General features: G+C 32.7%; 1 long non-coding RNA gene across 2 annotated transcripts in view; it reads right to left on the reverse strand.

The window, feature by feature from the left end:
• LOC145293907 (uncharacterized) overlaps positions 1-24827 on the reverse strand; it is a 352532-nt gene that overhangs the window by 194989 nt on the left and 132716 nt on the right. Inside the window, exon 1 of one of the 2 annotated variants that reach the window (XR_013869787.1) lies at positions 1-16. This exon is cut by the window's left edge and continues 110 nt beyond it. The exons of the other annotated variant lie outside the window; for it this stretch is intronic. This is a non-coding gene — a long non-coding RNA (uncharacterized LOC145293907). Of the gene's footprint in view, positions 17-24827 lie in introns of those variants that run through there. 2 annotated transcript variants of the gene reach the window in all.

Here is a 24827-nt window from a genome sequence, read left to right on the forward strand (position 1 = left end):
TGCGGTCTATTATTGCAAGCGCAAAGCACAGAATAAAAAAAAGAAGAAGAAAAGGAAAGGAAACCGCGGCAGCAACGAAACGCGTCAGGACATTGGAGACCGGCCCTCCCCGGCGTTTTACGATTCACCGACTGACGGACAAAAACCCCGAAACGCTGGTCACACTTGCGATAGCAGCAGCAGCAGTTGTTGCACCAGCGGTGGAGGCGGCGGTGGCGACAGCAGCAGCATTGGTAGCCCTAGTAGTAGTTGTAGCAGTCATTTAGCCGGTAAGAACGGACATTAATGGTAGTTCTGCTTATCAGGCGACTAGGGAGATCAACTCTACTTTCCCCCCGTTCCCCCCCCCCCTATATAAAACCTAAAATGGACGTGTTAATAATTATGCTACTGATATTATTAGTCGACATATTGTTATTCCCAGGACTATAATTGACATTACAATGACTGGGATGACAAATAAAATTACGATTATTAGTTCCTTTTTTTTTTTTTGCATCCCATATTATTAAGTTTTCTTTCTTTATTTTTTTCGTTCGTTCGTTCATTCCATTTTCTCTTTCTTTCTTCCTTTCTTTATTTCTTCTCGTTCTCCCCTTCTCTCTCGCTCTCTCTCTCTCTATATATTGTATCCCATATTATTAAATATTCTTTCTTTATTCTTATATTCTTTCCTTCTTAATCTCCTTCGTTTCTTCATTCCTTCGTTCATTCATTCATTAATTCATTCATTTATTCTTTTCGTCCTTCCATTCTTTATTTATTCTTCTAGTTCTTTCTCTCATAATATTGCATTCCATATCATTAAGTTTTCTTATTTTTTACCTTTTTCCTTACTTATTTCCTTCTTACTCTCTCCCTTCATTCAATCATTATTCTCTTTATCGTCTTTCTTTTTCTCTTTTTTCCTTCTTTTTTCTCACCGATCATTTTTTTCCATCATTCTTTCTTTTTCTTCTTTTTATTCCTCCTCGTCTTTTACTTTCATTAATTCTTTCATTTTTTGTCTCCCTTTCTTTCTTTCTTTCTTTCTTCTGTTCATTTATTAATTGTCCTGCTTTTCCCTCTGTTTTTTTTTAATTAATTATTATTAATCTTGCACCTAATTCTTCACACTAGTACTACTACAACTACTACTAATACTTTCTTCTTCTTCTTCTTCTTCTTCTTTTTCAAGCATGTAGCTTGATGGACATTGGCGCGGACGAGCGTGCAATCGGCATGCCGAGTTCGAGTCTCGTCCGATATACACGCCGTTCACTTACGCATTAACACTAGCAGAGTGCCTTCGTTTGAGGCTTTGGAGAGATTTGTTGTCACTCGCATTCGCGCCCATGCAAACATCATAACTTTCTAGTGGCGTGGTAGGGGAGAAAAGGAGGCGGGGCGTTCTGTCGTTATTGGGTTGCCTTGATATCACTCGCGGTTTGGGTAGATATGTTGGTTCTCTACTGGTGTGAAATGCAATACTACTACTACTACTACTACTACTACTACTACTTCTACTACTACTACTACTACTACTACTACTAATAATAATAATAATAATAAAATAAAAAAGAAGAGCAAGAAGATGAGGAAAGTTACGACGGTAAAGTGCAGTACTACTCTGAGGATTGCCGACCGAGCGTTTCATGTTCGAATTCTGTCAGTTTCATTTTGGATAACTGTGATTTCAACAAAAACACTATCATGCCTGTCAGATATCGTACCCTGGTTTAAAAAAACAAAACAAAAATCGCGTCCACTCTCGAAATACCTAATGCGGCATTCCGCATTCATTGTGGACGGTTTGAGCCAGCTTTCTCCGAAGTTTATTGTATATTCCCGTCAATAACGTCTTTAATTTTTGCAGTTTTTTTTTTCGCTGTCATGTGTCGACGTCCTCCTACATACAGTGCCTGGTGTTCCCACCCACTCAAATGATTAGCCATCTGGTAACGGAAAACAAAATGTCAATCTGATTATGTCCAAGTACAGTAGGATCTCGGAATTAAAAATTAGATTAAAATACAGTACATACAGTATATAATACACATGCATATAATCAAATAACATCATTATTAATACCATAAGGCGGGACAAATACCGTAACCAGGGGCCGAAAAAACATCGTATTCTACACCGTAACCTGATAAAACCATATCCTATGGCCACCGTATCCCTGGGTTCTACTGTATATGAAAAAGTATTTGGAGAGGATAAAGACGAGTGTTTCATTAATCGGGCTAAGAAAACAGCATACTCTTTTCATTGTTTTGACTCCTCCTGAGTATATATCCGTTCGTTGATATCTTATATAGTTTAATATAAAGTGATGCATGCGGTTCTCGGTTGATTCACTAACTGTGTTGGATATATACTCGAGAGTCAAAAAATGTGATGAGAATAATCTGCTGTCCTAGCTTTATTCATTATACATCTCAGTTTTTACACCAGCAGATGATGATGATGATGATGATTGTGATGATGATGATGGCTTTTATCAGAGCGCGGGTGACAACAAGTCTTCCCAAATGTAACAGCACATCTCACAGATGGGCGTCCGCGTAAACAGCAAATTCATTTAAGTGTAAGTGTGTGTGTGTGTGTGTGTGTGTGTTTTGCTATTTTTTTTTGCTATTATAATTTTAGTTTTAAACGGGATGATTGTATTGACCAGAGCACAAGTGACGACAAGTTTTTCATACTCTACAACAGCCCCACCCCCCTCATTTCGGGTACATTTTTTTTCAAGTTTCTTGTGTTTTTGTTGTTTAGGGGTATAGGATGTCCTACTGGTGCAAGACATTCACCCGCTATTTTAGAGAATCCAACTGAGAGATTTTTAAAAGATTCTAACCGTTCTTTTAAGCATAAACGTGCGTATGTGTGTGTGTGTGTGTGTGCGTGCGTGCGTGCGTGTGTGTGTGTGTGTGTGTGCGTGCTTGTGTATGTGTATGTAAATCTCTGCGATTAAAATGTTGATTTGGTGTATCATATTTTCAATTTAAAAAGTAGAAGAACTGAGCTTTATCAATTACAATACAAAATAATAATCCCAAAGAAAATGGCCGACCTATAATAATAATAATAATAATAATAATAAGAAGAAGAAGAAGAAGAAGAAGAAGAGAAAGCAGAGGAGGAGAAGGAAGAGGAGGAGAAGGAAGAGGAGAAGACATAAGCTTTAATAGGTCCACTAAAAGTTTAATGATCCCAAACAAAATGGCCAACTGACCACATAAAGGTAAAACAAAACAAAAAACAAAAACACACCTTTTGGCTAGGAACAAAGTGCAGTGTCTGTTCTAATACTACACGTCACCTTTTCTGTCCTTGTTCAGTGGAGGAAAAATCCTTTTAGACAGAGTCAATTTTTATGTTTATTTCTATCTTTTAAGGGGATCTAGATTTTTCTCCACTTTCAAAAACTAATCTTGTGTCTAACTCTGGCCTCGTGGGGAGAAAAGTTAATAGGAACAAAAAAACAGACACACACAGACACAGACAGACGCACACAGATACAGACAGACAGGCGCACACACACACACACACACACACACACACACACACACACACACACGCACACACACACACGCACACACACACGCACACACACACACACACGCACACACACACACACACATTCCCAGATACAGAAGCATATTTTCAATTTACTTGTGTTAGCACTCAAACTTATGACCATTGGTAGAATTAAATAAATGTGTGTGTGTGTGTGTGTGTGTGTGCGTGTGTGTGTGTGTGTGGTTTATGACTTTTACATTTTTTACTTTTTTTTCTACTGAAATGATACATTAACTATACAGCTTTAACTATTACTCATCAACGTGGCGGACTAAAATTTGATTTTGAAATCGATTCGAACTAGGATAAAATTAAATTTTTGATTTTAACTTAAAAATTATTAAAAAAAAAAAAAACGCCCTTCTTAATCCTATCACTAACCCAAAGTCAGTGTGGTGATACGAAAAATAAACAATAAACTACGAGAAAGGTACGCGCGGCGTAAGTGTAACGGGACAATTACGGGACCATTAAAACTAAATTTCACAGAAGAGATATCAGTCCGACTTTCATACCGTACTATTTTGTGATATTTTCTCACATAAACAGATGTTCGAACATAATGTATTTTAGTAGGAGAACAACGTATATAAATAAAAAAGTAGATGTATGTATGTGTGTTTGTGTGTCTGTTTAACCGATAAACTCCTAAACTACTGGTCACATAACACTGAAATTAACAGGAAATAGTAATCATACACCAAGGATAGGTTTATAACGAGTAAAATCTTCATTTGGATGGATTAATAACGCGTATAGAAGCCGGCAAGTTGAAATGCAAAATGTTCATTTCAACTTGCCGACATATTTGTATTACTTTACGCATGCGTAGAACTAATCATAGCTAAAAGTGGTTTAATTTCAGAACTTTGCAATCTACTTGTCAGTTTAGTTCAAACGGTCTGGAACGCTCAATATTGCTGTTTCGATTCTAGCTAACGGAACGCAAGTAATTTTTTTAAAAATTAGTACTAGATATTAGGTACAATATAATATTCAATAGAGAATTAACCCTGTAATAATAAATACGAACTTTGCACGAATTAAAATATATTTCAGCTTATTTTTACGACCGGCAAGGTCACCCCCCTCCTGCTATACAATAAAAACACATAAAATGTTATCAGCCAGTGAAAACAACAGAAAAAAAAAAGTAGAGAAAGGAATGTAATACTGATGGAACTATTCCAATGTTTTTTTTTTCGATTACGATACAGTTACTGATTCTTTTCTAAATTCCCAATTTCGATTCTTTTAAAATCTCTAAACATTTAGCTATAGAGCTGTAATTAAAAAAAAACATATTAAGATTACCGCATTAAAAGAATCCATGTATAATGTGCATATATTTTTAAAAACGTAAAAAACAAACCCCCCCCCAAAAAAAAACACACATAGAAAAACAACTGTTGGGAGGGATAATCTATGCGTTTTAATTTAAAATCAATAAATATTTATCATTAGTACAAGCTGACGGAAAATTAAGCTTTAAACAAGAAATAAACAAAAAATACATTTAAGACAATCGTTTTTTCACATCGGAAACTAGACGTAATTATTTTTCGATTCCGACACCCACAAAAGTTCCGATTTTTCCGATTTTTGATTCCGTTTCTGATTAATCGTCCCAGCACTATAACACAAAAGTAAAAAAATCGTCCAGGTTTATATAAACACTGACTACATTTACACTCGAGACAATTACTTATATTAAACCACGTACCGTTGTCTTAAAAGAGCAACCAACCCATGCCATATGGAATTTCACAAATAATCGCAGTAAAAACTGCATACTTCCGGGTGTACGCATTGTATTTGGAGAAAACATATGTTCTATTATTTTATTCTATAAAGGCAAGTCGTCTATTTGTGTGTCTGTTTGTTGACTTGATAGTGAAAATACAAAAAGCAAAAAACAAAAAAATTCAAAAACAAGCAAAACACACAAAAAGCAAAAAACAAACAAACAAAAAACAACAAAAAAAAAACCCAACAAAAACAAAAATACGAAAACTGAAAAAAAAAAATATAAGCGCTTTATTATTATTTTTTTTTGTATTCATTCGTTTGGATGTCAAGAAGAGTAAAATTTTTCAGATGAGGTGTCGATAATTAGAATGATTAAAAAAAAATATTATTATGGAGAAATTCTGCAACGATTTTTTTTAACATTTGATAATGAACGGGAAAGATAAGGGCGATAAAGGCGTGATATATACAGTGTGTTCGCAAAGTCAGGTTACATTATGTAGCCAGACTTTGTGGACACTCTAATATATATATATATATATATATATATATATATATATATATATATATATATATATATATATATATATATAGAGAGAGAGAGAGAGAGAGAGAGAGATAGATAGATAGATAGATAGATAGATAGATAGATAGATATACATATGTATATATAATTATTTCATGTATCTACATAAATTTTATGTATCTATCCCTAGTATTTACTTCAACAGTCCTCAATATGTGAGCAGAACTAGGTAATAAGTTTCGAAAATATATATGACAAGTAAACTACACAGACTTTCCTGTGTTTCGTTTCCATTAGTACTTGTCAGCCTGAATAGCCTAACGAATCCTCAATATGAAGCGCGGAAAATTCTGTGTAGCTTAATTGTCATATATATTTCCCAAACTTCATAACTACTATTTCACTAAAACGCAAGTAGTAAATTTTCACACACACACACACACACACACACACACACACACACACACACACACACACACACACACACACACACACACACGCACACACACACACGCGCGCACACGCACAAGCATATATATCTATACTCCTATAAATTTGTGTTTTTGTGTATTGATATTCATATTAAAAACCCTTTTTTCTATTTATTTAGGCATTTATTTGCTTCCCTACCAAATAAATGTGACACAAGGTGGTTTTTAATGTGGGATAAAACCAACCCCCTTAAATAAGGGCAAATAGGGGGCACTCTGGCAATATAAAAAATAGTCATTTTCTTGGTATGACGGGGTTCTCTTACATTGACCAAGGACCAATTAACTGAAATTAAGTGAAGCACTTGGCACGAAGGCCAAGAAAGAGAAAAGGCAACTCCCTTTTTTTTTTATTTAAAAAGAAAATACAACTTTGTTATATATTGGTCGTGGAATTGCATTCATCTGCAATAGATCTAGCTAATTTGCATATTCTTTTAAACATTCATTTTAATTAATTCCTTATTATGTTTTTTTTCGGTTTTCTTGTGGGATGACCATTTTTAGTTAATTATTACGTGTAATTATATTCGTGCAGATATTCTATATGATTTATACTTGCGTAATATTTGCGTAAAAAATTTATAGTTAACACAAACCTCTTTATATATATATATATATATATATATATATATATATATATATATATATATATGGATATATATTTGTTTTAAAATACTGCCTACCAAACTCTTGTTTTTGGTCTACAGAAACGAAACTTAATATATAGGCTATTCGAACTAAAGCGAAACGTTATATTGAGTTTTAACCGTGGGAAATCGGTACATAAGTGTGAAAATTAAAATGGAATTTGCCAGGTGAAGGTCGAACGACGGCGTTACGAATATGCATGTGTAACGCAATAGCTATTGGGTCATGTTTTAATTTTTAGCCTTGCAACAAACATGTCTTCATTCATAGGTCAGGCATTAATGTCAAGGAAAAAAGTAAATCGTAAATTTAAATTATTACTATATATTATATCCAATATGTTTAATAATAAATACGAAATCTGCATTAATCAAAGTATCATATCTAGGCGAGTTTTACGACCGGGTAATACCATACAGCCTGATAGTATATATATATATATATATATATATATATATATATATATATATATATATATATATATATATATATAGAGAGAGAGAGAGAGAGAGAGAGAGAGAGAGAGAGAGAGAGAGAAAGAGGGTCGGCTACACACACACACACACACACACACACACACACACACACACACACACACACACACACATATATATAATACGATTTGACAAGGCGTTTGACACAGGTTCCTTGGAAGTGCTGGAAATTTTGGCTGTATACCTGCTTTTATAAAAAATTTCAAGCAACTTCATCATACTATAAAAGGTCGCGTCAACTTCAATGGTCGGCTATAAGAAGAATTCTCTATTGATAATGGAGTGAAGCAGGGTGATATACCTTCATGAACATTGTTTTTACTCTATCTCACTGTTGTGCTCTTGCATGGTTTCCGCGATTGCGATATGGGTATTTATATTAGATTCTGGCCGACTGGAAAGGTGCTCAACTTCAGAAGAATCCAGGCCAAAACGACCTTTCATAGTATGATGAAGTTGCTTGTTAGTGATGGGTTTGTTAACAAACTGACGGATACTGATTATGCTGACCTGATGACACTCCCCAGTAGATATGCAATTGGCGATGAATCTCTTCACGAATGCTTGTACCGGATTCGGGCTGACAGTTAGCATTAAGAAAACTAAGGTCATGTACGCTCCCGCTCCTGGTGATTTGTATGTGGAACCTGATATCTTCGTCTGTGGAATGTGCCTTGAAGTCGTAAAAAATTTTGTCTACCTTGGTAGTACCTTCTCAAATGATGACACTGTTGATGTGGAAATAAAACAAAGAATCAGCAAGACATCAGACGCTTTTGGAAGGTTACAAGATAGAGTCTGGTGATCTAACTTTGACAACTAATCGCATCCCTACTCTACGCCTGTGAAAAATGGATCCTGTACCGGTCACATGTGGAAAAGCTCGAGGGGTTTCATCAGCACTGCCTTAGACACATTCTTGGGTTAAAGTGGGACGGTTTCGTCCCTGATACATGTGTATTGAATAAGGCCCAAACCACCGGTATTGTTACCATTGTAATTAAGAATCAGGTGAGTTGGGCGGATCATCTTGCCCGGTTAGATGACTATCAACTCTCAAACAGTTGTTTTATTTATATATATAAGTGATCGCAACAGTGTGTGTGCGAAAATGTTTTTTAGCAAATGTAGAAATGAAAATAATATCAGTATAATATACTTACAATATATTTGTTATATTATGTTAATATTAATGTTCAGCAGGTTTCTATATGGATTCATTACTACTTACCATTAAACACCTCCAAAGTACAATATTTTCCGTGGGCCCCGGATGTCTATGTTGATCCATGTTCTAGAAAAAAGTTCTTAAAAGTTTTTTGCCCTTTTTGCATATGACTCAACATACGATAAGCAGCTAACTCCCACCCCTTCACAGTAGAGATCCCTAGATGTAAGAGAGCCTTCTACTTCAGTAGTTTCTTCCCCAGAACCGCTAGACATTGGAATTCCCTTCCGGTCCCTGTTTCCCCAACTGTTCTGACATGCAGAAGTGTTACAAGAACACCTGTGCAAAAAAAAAAAAAAGCAAAAGGAAAAAAAATCTCAACAAACAAAACAAAACCGAACCATTTATTACATATTTTTTAGATTATAGTAGTCTTCTACAACATAAACAAATTATTGAATATATAAAAACACCAAAGAACACACACACACACACACACACACACACACACACACACACACACACACACACACACACACACACACACATATATATATATATATACGTGGGGTCTGCGTACGCGCCTAGTCCACAAATAATATATAATCCAAACATGGTAGTATTTGAATGATATGGTTAAGTGGCAGTTTTAGCCATTAAGAACTGCTTTAAAGCTTCAGCGCTCACTCCTTTTCTGACCAAATTTCAAACAATTATTACAGTTTATAGATCACCTTCTCAGCTATATTGTAGAAAAAAAAGTTTTCAATTTTAGTTCAGTAAAACAAAAGTCATGATGAATTTTCTGGTGTTCAAAATCGTAAAAATATGTAAGGTCGTGAGTGATGCTTTTTTTATGACTGGTTGCCATAGCAACATCGTCGCATCAGCGACTATTGTAGCGAAATGAGAAATAACTCGTGAAACAGACGGAATGTAAGCATGAGAGAGATAATTAGGGGTATTTTATTGAAAGCAGACGAGTGACGTACATTGTTATTATATATGTGTTCATGGGGCAAAAAATAAGACTGAAATTAAACAAAGAACAAGTGAATTTATTGGAAGCCTGGAAAAATCATGGATTATAATAGAAAAATGCGAGCAAGGAAAGTAATGCAATTTAGCTTAAACATGGAAAAGTAAAGGACTAGTTGTTTGAACTGGAAAAGAAAAAGAACAAGATATTCCAGTAAAAAATATAATAAATTTATAACTTATTGCAGCATTAATTTTTTAAAAAATTCAATTTATAACACTATACAATAAATTTTTAATGCTGCAATATTTTAAGTTGAAAATGTACTATATTTTTTTACTAAAATATCTTGTCCTTTTCTTTTCCAGTTTAAATAACTAGTCTTTACCTTTCCATGTTTAAGCTTAATCATATTACTTTGTATTGTATATATATATATATATATATATATATATATATATATATATATATATATATATATACAAGGTTGGTGCAAAAATAATGTGGTTTTTATCAGATATATATGTATACGTAAAAACGACATTATTTTTGCACCAATCTAATATATATCTATAATATAAAGCTGAACGTCTGTGTGTGTGTCTGGTTGATAATTATGTTTCATGGTTGACTATTATAGAAAACTGATCAAATATAATGATAGAAGATGTATCGAGATACATGAATGGGTATGTTTGATCTGGCATAATGATGATTCATTAAAATTGTGGGGTCTGCGTACGCGCCTAGTCCACAAAGTATGGAAATAAAAAAAAATTAAAAAAAAAAACGTTTACAAGTGTTTTTGATATAGATCTACATAAGAATACTTTGATAAGTATGTTTTAACTTAAATAGGGATGGTATAATAAAATTGTGGGGTCTGCGTTCGCACCTGGCCTCCATAGAATAAAAATAGACACAAACTATAATAAAGACTTTTCATATCTATCTGCGTAAGTATACTTTGATAATTATGTTTCAGTTTGAAGAAATATGGTATAATAAAATTATGAGGCGTTCGTTCGCACCTGACGTTCATAGAATGGAAATATATCACAAAGTTTAACAAGGTTTTTTTAATATAGATCCACATAATATTATTATAAGTGTTTCAGTGTGAACAGGTATGGAATAATAAATTATGGGGTTTATTTATTTTATTTTTACTTTCATCATATTTTGCTTTAGTTTCGATACCACTAAAATCGAAGCTATCTCTTTACAACCCTTTCTTTTCATAACCTATCATACTGTCATAAATCAGAGTCCATTTTCTGTAGGCTGTTTTTGAACCCAGTCAACGACGAGTACTTTTGCTAGCATATATATATATATATATATATATATATATATATATATATATATATATATATATATATATATATATATATATTGCGGTCATATTATCGAGTTTTGAAATCTAAGGAAGTAATACCTACGTAATATTTCTTGTTATTCTGGTCTTCTTTCGCAAATATTGTGGCCTGGTAAACTATGCTTTTGGTTAGGCATTTATTTTGAAGTTGGCAAAGTGTGCGGGATCTACCGTTACATTTATCTTGTTCCTTATTAGTATTTTTATTTTTATTTCTATTATGGTTGTCGTTTCCCGGGGTTGGTTTATTTATTTATTATTATTATTATTATTATTATTATTATTATTATTATTATTATTATTATTATTATTATTATTATTTCTACTGGTTACATATGTTTTCTTTGTGTTGGTTTTAATTTTGTTATGCTGTTCACTTTTTGATTGTTTATTTTATTATTATTGTTTTCATTGGTTTTATTTAATATTTTGTTATTATGTGCTTTAATTATCATCTCTAAATTTTCGCAGCTGCTGTACGATAACGTTAGGTTATTTTTATTGAAAATTTTGTGTAAGGGATTGATTATGGAGAAGTGCTTTTCGATGAGATCAATAAATTTCTTGCCAAGTTTTGTTTTTAACATTTGATTGTATGGTGCCGTATACTAGATTATATTTCCTTTTCTTCTATTTTTAATGTTATTATAGTTATTAGCGTTTTGTTGCTATATTTAATATCAATATTTTTGTATCAACTATTTTTAATTTCAGGGCTGTTTCGTAGATGTTGATTGACCTGTTAAATACATTTTCATCGCTTGAGTTATTGCTGAGTCTACTTACGATCGAGTAAGGAATCTGTTTTATAATTTATGGTGGGTGATTGGACTTAGAGCTTATGTATATTGGATTTTCGTAGTCTTTAAAGTAGGGTTCATAGGTGTTTTTATCTAAATTTAACGTGAAGTCCAGTAAGTTTGTTATTTTCATGTTAGCTAATACGTCTACTTTTAGGCCTAATTTTTTCATTTCCTTGTGTATGATTTCCTTAAAGTTATCCCTCTTGACTTTGTTAGAGTCTTTTATTATAGCTAATCCATCATCTTTGTATAGGCCGATATCCGTAGTATCAAATATGCATGCGAGGGTATATAGAATGAATAATCTCTGCAGAGTCTAAACCCATAGACAAATCAAAAGTATTTGTTATTTTAGTTTTTATCCATTGGTTATTGTTATTTACTAGAACTGATTTTCTATATTTTTTTAATAATGTTGATTGCGATACAAAATAATTACCAATAACAATAGAAAATAAATTAATAAAATAAAATAAATAAAATAAAATAAACATACATATGCATAAATAATAACGCACATATATAAATATATATATATATATATACACACACACTAACATAATATTTAAATATATACATAAAGGAACAAATCAAACTTAACTACATCTAAGTTTAAAATAGGTCAGCTGATTAGATATCTACACTTCCCGCGAAAAAAAGCACACACAAAGGTAGAAGTGAACCTAGGGTAAACTTTGCCTTTGTTCTGTAAGTGCCTGCGCATTGGGCGATTAGGAGGGGCACGATGGAAACTAGGAAGCTGATTGGCTAACTAAAATTCAATAGAATGTACGTATATATAAACGCGAGATAACAATAACTCTCCGCATAAGCCTGACGAATTCTCACTGGAATGAAACGCGGAATATTCTATGTAGCATAATTGCCACACACACACACACACACACACACACACACACACACACACACACACACACAGACACACACACACACACACACACACACACACAGACACACACACACACACACATATATATATATATATATATATATATATATATATATGATTATTTTTTTTTGGAAAAAGAATTCCAGCAGAGTGCTCAATTAAAAGGAAAATCCAAATTGTAAGAGCGTATTTATATTTTGTGTACAGAAAGTTGTTAGTTGAGACAGATCATTGGTACCGTCGGTTTCAAGCCCGATAATAAGGCCCGTTTAAGGTATCCTTATCAAGCTCTCTTCAGCCAATATTCGTCTATCTTATAACCGGAAGTGTGAAGTATATATACCCCGCGAATTCACGTTTAAATCTCGTTTTGTTACCCCCTCTTTTTTATCGGATGATGTAATACCTAATTTTAAACTTTGAATTATTTAAATTTAAGATCTAATTTCGAAAAAAATTTCCTTATATAAATCGATTTTAATTTGAACCCAAATTAATTTTAAAATCTCTTTTCTTATGTATAAAAAACTTTAAAATCTATATTGGTATCGGTTAAAAACTTAAAAATTCGTTGAATTATATCGAATTACGTTTAAAAATTTCCAAAAATACGCTTAAAGTTTAAAAAAATATATTTTTAATTATATCAAATCACGTTTAAAAATTTCGAAATACGTTTAAAAATTATTTTTAAAATACCAAATCTTTCAAGGTTTGGGGAAGTGAGTATTTATCTATCCTAAGTGATTTCCCTAGTTTATTAACATTATTATATTTTTCTATAGTTTTAAATTCGAAATAGATTATAAATTACATTTATAAAATATAATAAAATTTTTTTTTTATATAAATTACATTAATTTAAAATCTATAATATAATTGCGATTAAAATCCAAGTTTACCGACTAATCATTTTTGTATTTACCAATTTTTTTCCTTATATATATATATATATATATATATATATATATATATATATATATATATATATATATATATATATATATATATATATATAAACAACATCTAAGTGTTGTTCTTTTCATTGATCCAATTTATTAGGAGCCCCTTCCTTCTATGTATGCAACTTTTCAAAGCTTCACTCCTCACATTTAAACATTAAATAATTCAAAGTTTAAAATTAGGTATTATATCATCCGATAAAAAAAGGGGGGGATTTAACAAAACGAGATTTAAACGTGAATTCGCGAGGTATATATACTTCACACTTCCGGTTATAAGATAGACGAATATTGGCTGAAGAGAGCTTGATAAGGATACCTTAAACGGGCCTTATTATCGGGCTTGAAACCGACGGTACCGATGATCTGTCACAACTAACAACTTTCTGTACACTATATATATATATATATATATATATATATATATATATATATATATATATATATATATATATATATATATATAATGCTCCCTATCTCGGTTTGAGCATTTCGGGAAGTCATATACAAATTGCCATATATAGTATATCGTAGAGAAGCCTTGAATTTCATTTGGGCGGTTAGGTTTCGATTCTGGCTTGAGGCAGTTGCCTGTCTAGCCGCACTGATGAGCTGTAAAACAGGGGAACAGTACTGTATGTATATATATATATATGTATATATATATAAATACAATACTGTATATATATATATATATATATATATATATATATATATATATATATATATATAAATACTATATATATATATATTTATATATATAAATATTTATATAAAAAAATTGATTCTCCCGCCGATTTAGGCGTATGAAGTTCGAAAATCCACGCAGATGATTTGTTTATAGTGGTGAACCAATCACACTTATTGGTATCGTCGGTGCAGGTGACTGCTATAAGACAAAGAATACAGTAGACAGCAGGATTTTACATAAGAGTTTTTCTTCTCTCGCCGAGTCATAGAAATTTCCAGGCTGGGAACGCATTAATTCCCTTGGAGAGATGCACCTCTAGTCTTTGTAAGTAGTAATTTTACATAGTAGCGTTTGTCTGAGTAATTTCGTAGAGACCGCAGATGCTATTTTTTAAAATATTGACTCCAATTTTGACCTCTTAACATTTATAATTTTGGTCTCAAATCAAAATACAAAGTTTTACTTACGTCCAAGTTACCGACATCTAAAATCTTTAGGCCCCAAATTGGTGGAGAAATTTGGAAGAATCTGCAAAAGTCAACTCTTTCAACTTTGACCTTTTGGCAGCCAAACTTTTGCCCCAAAACTTATTAAAATGCTTGCCGCATGTCTGAATATCCATTATGTATAAATTTCAAATGTTTAGACCCAAAATTGGCTTAGTAGTTTGTTAGACATCGCAAAGGTCAAATCTTTTGAACTCTGATCCCTTGACAGCTCAAATTTTCGACCCAAACCGATTAAACACTCGCCCTATCTTTGAATACCCTTTATGTAAAATTTCAAATGTTTAGACCAAAAATTGCCTGAGTAATTTGGTAGAGACCGCCGAGGTCAAATTACTTTAACCCATATTTTGACCTCTTAATATTTATTTTTTGGGCTCAAATAAAATTAGAAAGTTAGATCCATGTCCAAGAAACCTACATTTAAAATTTCAAGTATTTATACCCAAAATTGACGGAGAAGTTTGGTAGAGTTTTCAAAGGTCAAATCGTTGAACTTTAACCCCTTGACAGCCTAATTTCTGGTCGAAAACCAATTAGCAGATTTTCGCAAATCACAAGACTCCTTATGTCAAATCTCGAGTCACTAGACCGAAAATTGGCAGAGTTATTTGTGAGGGAAATGTACACAGACGCCCCCCCCCCACACAGACATTTTCACTTATATATATATATATATATATATATATATATATATAAATTTACATACACACTCCTACAAATTTAGTATTTTATTGTATTGATATTCATATTAAAAACCCCTTTTTATATTTAATTTAAGAGGAAAATACAACTTTGTTATATATGGGTGGTGGAATTACATTTACTAGCAAAAGATCTAGGTAATTTGCATATTTTTTTAAAAATATTAATTTTAATTAATTCCTTTTTATGTTTTTTTTTCGGTTTTCTTGTGGGATGATCATCTAGAGTTAACTATTACGTGTAATTATATTCATGCAGATATTCTACATGATTTATGCTTGCGTAATATTTGCGTAAAAACATTATAGTAAACACAAACCATTTTCTATATATATTTACTAGCATGGGTGCCCGGCTTTGCCCGGTGTTTGGAGGTGTGTGTTGAGCAAAAAAAAAAAAAAAAAAAAAAATAATGGTCCTAGGAAGGCAGGCTCGAACCTGTACCCAAAGGAGGAAAAGAACGGGGAAAAACGTGACGTCTTTGCTGTTACGTTCACCGGCAAGCCGGAAGTGACGTAGGTTTAAATTAAGGCTAGACAACCGAAAAGAGCGGATGACTTTCGAAAATATCGGCTAAAAAAGTGACCTCATCCCTGTAGAAAAGTGACCAGTTGAGGGTGTTTTTAGCCAATTTTTCGATATCTGTCGTCTGAAAGTTCGAGCTTCAAAACGATACTGCTCTTGTGAAAATCCGCCGTCTATTTCGAAAGGTTTATCAGACATGCAAACATAGATACATACATTTACATATTGGTTGCTCAAATTTTCGACCCAAACCGATTAAAAAGCTTGTCCTATCTCTGGATACCATTTATGTAAAATTTCAAATGTTTAGATCAGAAAATGTCTGAGTAATTTGGTAGAGACCGAAGCGGTAATTTAAAAAAAATGACCCCTATTATGACCCCTTAACATTTATTGTTTGGGGCTCAAATCAAGTTATTAAGTTAGATCCATGTCGAAGGAACCTATATCTAAAATTTCAATTGCTTATACCCAAAATTATCGGAGGAGTTTGATGGAATTCTCAAAGATCAAATCGTTGAACTTTGACCCCTTAACAGCCAAATTTCTGGTCGAAAACGAATCACAAAGATTTTCCCAAATCTCCATACCCGGTATATAAAATTTCGAGTCTGTAGACTGAAAATTGACAGAGTTATTGTGTAGGGAAATGTACACACACAGACAGACACTTTCACTTTTATAGATATATAGATGCATGTGTATATATATTTGTTTAAAAAATTTTTGCCTTCCAAACTCGTCCTAGACTTTTTGGTCTACAGACATGAAAGTTCATATATAAGGTATTTGAAACCATGCAAAACTTTCTATTTGGGTTTTAGCCTGGGAAAATCGGTATAAAAGTGTGAAAATTAAAAAAAAAAAAAAAAAAAAAGAATCAAATTTGCCAGGTAAATGTGGAACGCTGGCATTGCAAATATATATGCATAACGTAGTAGTTATTGGTTTATGATTTAATTTTTATTCTTGCAGCAAACGTGTCTTCAAAGCCCAGTTAATAACGGCAGAGGGAAAAGTAAATCGTAAGCTGAACGTTTTGGTTTCGATTCCCAGTAGTGGCGCAGGAGTGATTTTTTTAAAACTTTTAAAATCATTACTGTATATTGGGCCAATATAATATAATATAATAATAAATACGAGATCTGCATTAATTTAAATATCATATCAAAGCGTATTTTACGACCGGGCAATTCCGGGCAATTCCGGGCGCACTGCTAGTATATATATATATATATATATATATATATATATATATATATATATATATATATATATATATATATATATATATATTCATGTAAGTAAAACTATTCAGCGACACGGGAGATTAATTGACTTACTGACTTACTGACAAAATAATGTTCTAACGAAGGAAATTAAAATGAAAAAAATTTTTTTTAAGGTTTTATAGAAACTTCCAAGACTATATATATTGATAGGTAGGTCGATATATATATATATATATATATATATATATATATATATATATATATATATATATATATATATATGTAAAAGGCACCTCTTGTGTGTGTGTGTGTGTGTGTGTGTGGCAGATTGTTTCCTATGAACTCCGAAACAGCTGGACCGATATTTTTATAATTTTACACAAATGTACTGTTTTGCTTGCGAGTGGTCTTAGGCTTTCTCTGAGAATTTCCCCGATAAATATGGAAAGTCGGTAATTGAAAAAAAATCCGATTAACGAAAGAAACAGCCCGATTTTGATCAATGTTAACACACACAGCATAACATCAGAAGTGAATTTGAGAAGTTTTATCACCGCACAAGCAGAAGAGCCCAGCGTATATAATCAATAGTAGATTCTTTGATAGACAGGAGCGCGTTCAAAATGAATGTTTCTGTTTAGGGCACAATTGAACCATGATACTTGATTGTTGTATTTTAAACTTTAATTCAAGTCATTATATTAAAATGATTCCATAAAATAAACCATGTGTTCTTTACAGTGCAATATAAACTACAATGTATTGTGAACTATGTCACTGCAGGGAGGCATGTGCAGTTTCCTCCCCATGCACCACAGTCGGTACCCGACTAGAGCAGCTAATCAATCGATATGATTGGAAAATGGGCGATTTCACCGATTTCGATGACAGTAAAAGTATCCCCCATACAAAAGGTGGCCATAAAGTGGGTTCTCATTTTACGTTAAATTATTATGTACGAAGGACCCCCTACTATTTTTGCAAGAAACATTTAAAAATATTTTTGTAAGTAATCGTTTGCCGGAATTTTAAACGTTATTTTCGTTGTCAGCAGCCCCGAAAACTTTTTTGAAACTAACCTTGCTTCACATATTTTACACTCTTTGTTTGCCGTAATTTTAAACGTGATTTTTGTTTTCAGCACCTCGGAAAACCTATATAAGTGGTAATTTTAAAGGATTGGTAGAAGGTGGAAAGAATCTTCATATTTACCCTTTTTTTATTTGTTAAATAATGTGGTTAAGTTAAATTAAATTTGAATCACATCCTCACATGTGTAATAATAGCGTGATGTAATTTTATCCGTTTATAGTTTGTGTATATAAACAAACATAGCGCGATATAATTTTAGCCATTTATAGTCTTTGGAAGCATTTATAATATAAACAAACGTGAAAACTTAAACAATTGAATCCACAACGCGAAAACAAAACGAGACAAAATGTTTTTCTAAAGCGTCCCTAATAACCGTTTAGTATAAACGAGTCACTGTATTTATATTTATATTTTATTGTATATTTGTTTATATATTTTCTTGTATGATCAGGTATTTGTTATTATTAACCTATGAAACCGGGATAACCCCCACCATGAATATACAGCAAAAACACACACATCACTCCAATTGACACACTTGCACTAGGGATACAACGATTCCAATACTTTCTCGATTCCGATATAAATATTTAGCTATAGAGTTGCAGTTATTATATTTTTTTATATATGAAAACTATAATAATAATAATAATAATAATAATAATAATAATAATAATAATGATAATAATAATAATTATTATTATTATTTCATCACCATAAATTGGGACCGCACCAAATGAAAAGGAGAGTCGAAGAAGATGGAAAGATGCAGGAAAAAGCACTAACCAGACCTCTGCTGGATTAGTGCGAGGAGGACTGGTATATTGGGGAGGCTTATTGTCACCCATATCCCAGTGATGACCAATGGTCACTACCAATGAGAAATTAATGGCAGACGACTGGTGCGATAACCCAAATAATTTGCAAAGGTTGTCGAAAGAGGTGGGGAGTACTGGAAATCTGGGGGAACTTGCTGTCCCCCAGACTCCAGGGAACACCACAGGCTGTTTTCAAAAAGAATTATTTGATGATGGACTACTACTACTACTACTACTACTAATAATAATAATAATAATATGAACAGCCCCCCCCCCAATAAATACAAGAACACTCCAGTTGACACGTCCTTATTCGAGGAAGTATCATGAGTGCTGGAGCGTTGAACAGACTTGTTGTCACATCTGTCAGATATCATAGCATCACCTTCGGCTGGTGTGAAAATGAAACTGATAGTAATAATGTTAATAGGTCAAAGTACTGTGCAAGGCTTGAATGCTCGAAGAACAATCGATTCTGACAACAGGAAACGCAGTCCCACAAAAAAAATCGATTAGAATAAGAAGAAACTGAAAGTTGCACTAGTTCACAGGAACTTGGTGCAACTTAGATCCCAAAGAAAGTTATTCTAACACCAAGATAACATGATAATGTTGATTCAACCACTCTAATATTTATAATATAATACATTTATAACTTAAAAATTACAGCATTAAGAATTAAAAAAAATCAATTTAACATTATATATAAATTCTTAATGCTGCAATATTTTAAGTTATAAATGTATTATATATTTTTTTACTAGAATATCTTGTCTTTTTCATTTCCAGTTTTAACAACTAGTCTTTTTACTTTTCTAAGCCTCATCTTAACCATATTACTTTTCATGCTCGCATTTTTCTTTGTGTAATAATTGAATGTTTTAAAACGTACAAAACATTGGACACAATTATTCACTTTATATCGAAAGCATAGATCACCGAAATGAAGCAACGTTGAGCCTGGTCAGTGCCAGCTGAGTGACTATTTCGAAATACCAGGTGCTGTATGTAGAAGGACGCTGACACCATCCTGCAAGAGTTGCACAAACATAACGTCGTCATCTCCCCTAACCGGGATATACATATACATATATAGAAACCGTTTGTGAATTTGACATTCCCTTGACACTTCCTCCTTCAGAGGAAGCCAGTTTAACCCGCATGGAGTGGATTGCCGCTGCACAAACGTGGAAATAGGAACTGATAGTCATTTCGAACGGAGTTAGCATGCTCTTGTTCCGTCCTAAGTAATTAGCAGTTGTACTGAGTATCGCCCGCACTTGAGATTGAACCTTTAACCACCCGTAGCATGGCACTTACAAATGAATTTTATCAAATACTTTATCCATTACGTCACGGGTCCATGCGGAGAATTCTAATATGAATATTAGGAAACCTAAACCTATTTTTGTTTTTAGATGTGCAATGTTTGTAGTCATCACTGTAGATATTATTACTGAAGATTATTATGAGTGAGTAGAAGTCCTGAGTAATTGACAGTCGTATATTGAGTGATAGTGGCGTAGTAGATAAAGTACTTAGTGAAATTCAGTTTTAAGTTACATCCTCCTGGGGGTTGAAGGTTCAATTCTCAGTGCGGACGACAATCAAATATTATTGCGAATTAGTCCAGTCTTGGCTGACGGAACGAGAACATGCTACCCAGTAGTCTGAATAATCCAAATACAAATCATCAATCTCCAGGTTTGGTTTGTGAAAAATCAAACATGATTATTATTATTGTTATTGTTATTATTATTATTATTGTTATCATTATTATTGTTGTTATTATTATTATTATTATTATTATTATTATTATTGTTATTATTATTATTATTAATATTGTTGTTATTATTATCATTATTGTTGTTATTATTATTATTATTATTGTTATTATTATTATTAATATTGTTGTTATTATTATTATTATTAATATAGTTGTTATTATTAATATTGTTGTTATTATTATTGTTGTTATTATTATTATTATTATTATTATTATTATTATTATTGGCTCACATAGAGCTTTCACCCAGGTCATCATAGGTCTGATTGAAAACCTGTGGTGTTTCCTGGAAGTTGAGTGACAACTAGTCTCCTCAGACATCCAGCACTCTCCACCTCCTTCGATAACATTTGCAAATAAATTTGCGTTATCGCAACAACCTCTCACCATTGATTTCTCGCTGGCAGCGGCCATTGATCTGTACTGGAATTTGAGTGGCACTAACCCTCCCCAGGGTCCCATGTCTCTTTGCGCTTGTCCAGCGGAAGTCTGGTAAGCGCTCTCTCCTCGGTCTTTTCCTCCTCCTTGACTCTTCTCGGCTATTTGGTTTCACACTTTTTTAGGGGGGGGGCGGAGATATGGCAATGGGAGTGGATGCATGATGGGGATGTAGAACTTGTTGATATGCAGCTTCATTGTTCTTTATTCCCTGTAAAGCTTATCCATGTTTTGTCTCTGCAGCAGTTTGTCTGGCTCACGCATGTGGTTCATGTGTATTATTCTCCGCATTCAAGGGTTTTCCTTAATATTTCAGCCGTTTTCCTTATCGTTAGTCGTTGTATTTTTGCAGCCATTCCTCTGGTTCAAATTTATCCCATCCTTTTTTCGAATTTTTTCGGAATTGTTCCTAGTGCTCCTACTACTATCAGTACTATTTTGATTTTCTTCATCATCCAAATCCCTTTTAACTCTCTGGCTAGCTCTGTGTATTTGCTTCGTTTCTCCTTTTTTTTTCATACTTACCCTGTGTTCAGCTGGGACAGTAAATCTACGATTTGACAGGATTTTTTTTTCTTGTTAATTATTACAACATCTGGTCTTCTTGCTTGGATGGATTTGTCCGCCTGTATGTCCATATCCCATAGGATTGTATAGTTCTCGTTTTCAAGTACTGTTGCGGGCTTATGCTGGTGCCGTTTGTCTGTACGTTCAAGATGCAGTTGCTTGCATAATTCCCAGTGTATTACCCTCCCCACTTGGTCGTGTCTGTTTTTGTATTCGTTTTGGGCTAGTTTGCTACATTCACTTACTATATGGTTTATCGTCTCGTCTCTTGGTCTACAAGTCTACATTTGCTGTTTTCTTGTGTTTCATCGATCTTTGCTTTGATATAGTTAGTTCTTATCGAGTTGTTTTGTACTGCAGTTATTAGGGATTCAGTGTCTCTGCTTACATGTCCTTTTCGCATCCATGTCCAAGTGTTTTCGTTATTCTCATCTTCTGTCATTCTTATGAATCTTCCGTGTAGTTGTTTCTCTTCACATTTTTCTTTTCTCGTTTTGTCATTTGTCTCTGTTTTTTTTTAAAATTTTTTCAGTGTCTTTCGCTGCCATAATTATCCTTTCATTATTATTATTATTATTATTATTATTATTATTATTATTATTATTATTATTATTATTTTATATCGTGGAGCAAACTGGATTCGAACTTTGAACACTCAGGTCGTCAGTCCGTGTCATTAACCACTAGACAACCGTCACCTCCCCATAAAACAACAACAGCAACAACAGCAACAACAAAAATCATAATGATAATAATAATAATAATAATAATGATAATAATGATAATAATAATAATAATAATAATAATAATAATAATAATAATAATAATAATAATAAAAAGAATCGTGTTTGGCCTTGAAAAATTGTAGTCAATTTTAGTAAATTGTTAGGCGAAAGTCCAGAATAGTTACAAAACACCCTATTCTTCCCATGTTAAATAATAGGTTTCTAAATAATAACGTTATTATTTCAGTAAGGGTCGTTAAATGTAAAAGTACCCTTTTTTAAGCAATTGCACGTAAATTAATGTAAAAAACGAGGGAGGTCTGGAAAATGCTTTATATAAGAGGGGCGTAATCTGTTGAAAAAATTGAAAAAAAAAAAACGAAAAGAAAAAATACAGTGTGCATTGTGTGTATGTGTGTTAACAGTCTTAAATATCGGGAAATAATAATTAACTAATATTTTACGGTGAGACAGTATGAATTATAAAAGAATTCTATTTATATTGTTTAAAATAAAAAATAAAAAGAACACCCACTGGGTCAAATAAATATAGGATAGCCCACTTAAAAGTAGCCCGATCTCTCTAATCTTTCTCTATTTTTTATCAGATTAAGCAGCCCACTTAAAAGTAGGCTAATCTCTCTAATCTTTCTCTTAGTGACCAACTGACACCACAAGACAAAATGCAATTCTTTTTCCAACAAGATGGCGCTACATGTCACGCGTCTCACAGATCACTGACACGAGTTCACCACGTTCCCCGGATTTGTCATGATGTGATTTTTTTTTTTTTTTATCTTTGGGAGACTTTAAAACAAAAACTTTATGCAAATAATCCTCACAATCTAGACCAACTAAAGAAGAACATTACCAATGCTATCAGGAGAATGACCAGGGAAGATCTACAGGCAGTGTCTACAAACGTTGTTAAACGTGCCTAGAAATGCATACATGTCAACGGAGAGCACTTCCAGCATCTTTAATAACACTATATGTAATTTAAACAATGTTACAGGTAATTTAAACAATGCTACAGGTAATTTAAACAATGCTACAGGTAATTTAAATAATGTTACAGGTAATTTAAACAATGTTACAGGTAATTTAAACAATGTTACAGGTAATTTAAACAATGTTACAGGTAATTTAAACAATACTACAGGTAATTAAAACAATAAAAGAATGTTCCTCCTCTCTACTACATTTTTCTGAGATACTTTTAAGTGGGCCACACTGTATTTAATGTATATCTTAACAATAGGGTAACTAAAACTTAAGAAAATACTTTTCCATTTACAACACTTTTGTACAATTTAAGTGATTTAAAAATATTTTTACATTATCCTTTCGCTTAGCTTTACTAAGTTCAACATATAGCCGTCTATATTGAAAGACAGATTTGTCTAGGTAAACTAAAACTTTCTGTAAAGTCTGTCCTTGAAACTTTTGAATAGTTATAGCAAATTCTAATTGTATAGGAAATTGAACTCTGGCAAATGGAATATTGTCTCCTTGGTGGTGGCGGTGGTGGCGGTGGTGGCGGTGGTAGCAGTAGTAGTGCTAGTAGTAAAAACTCTCAATGAAAAAAGACGCAGACGACTTTTAATAAATTGGAAGAAAAAAAAGAAATATGTTTTAATCATGCACAAATATATATTCTGCAAAGAAAATATATTTTTTTAAATCACGTAAATCGATCATTTTTTAAAATCTATTTCTTTTAAACAATTGTCATGTCGTTATTTGTTGTTAATTAATAAATCTCGCCTATATCGTCCGTGTGTATCAAATGTATGAGCGAAGACGGTGATCCTAAACCGGGCTCTTAAACTGAAACCGGAGAAGAAATATGTTTTAATCACGCTCAAATATATATTGCGCAAAGAAAATATTTTTTTTTAAATAACGTAAATTGATAAATTTTAAAAAATTTATTTCGTTTAAGAAATTGCCTTATCGTTATTTGTTGTTAATAAATAAATCTCGCCTATATCGTCTGTATATATCTAATGTTTGCGCAAAACCGGGGATCCTAAACCGGATTTTAAACCGGAACCGAAG

This window comes from Euprymna scolopes, chromosome 15, assembly GCF_053919585.1.
Source record: "Euprymna scolopes isolate OS-2025 chromosome 15, ASM5391958v1, whole genome shotgun sequence".
NCBI classification, from domain to species: Eukaryota; Metazoa; Mollusca; class Cephalopoda; order Sepiida; family Sepiolidae; genus Euprymna; species Euprymna scolopes.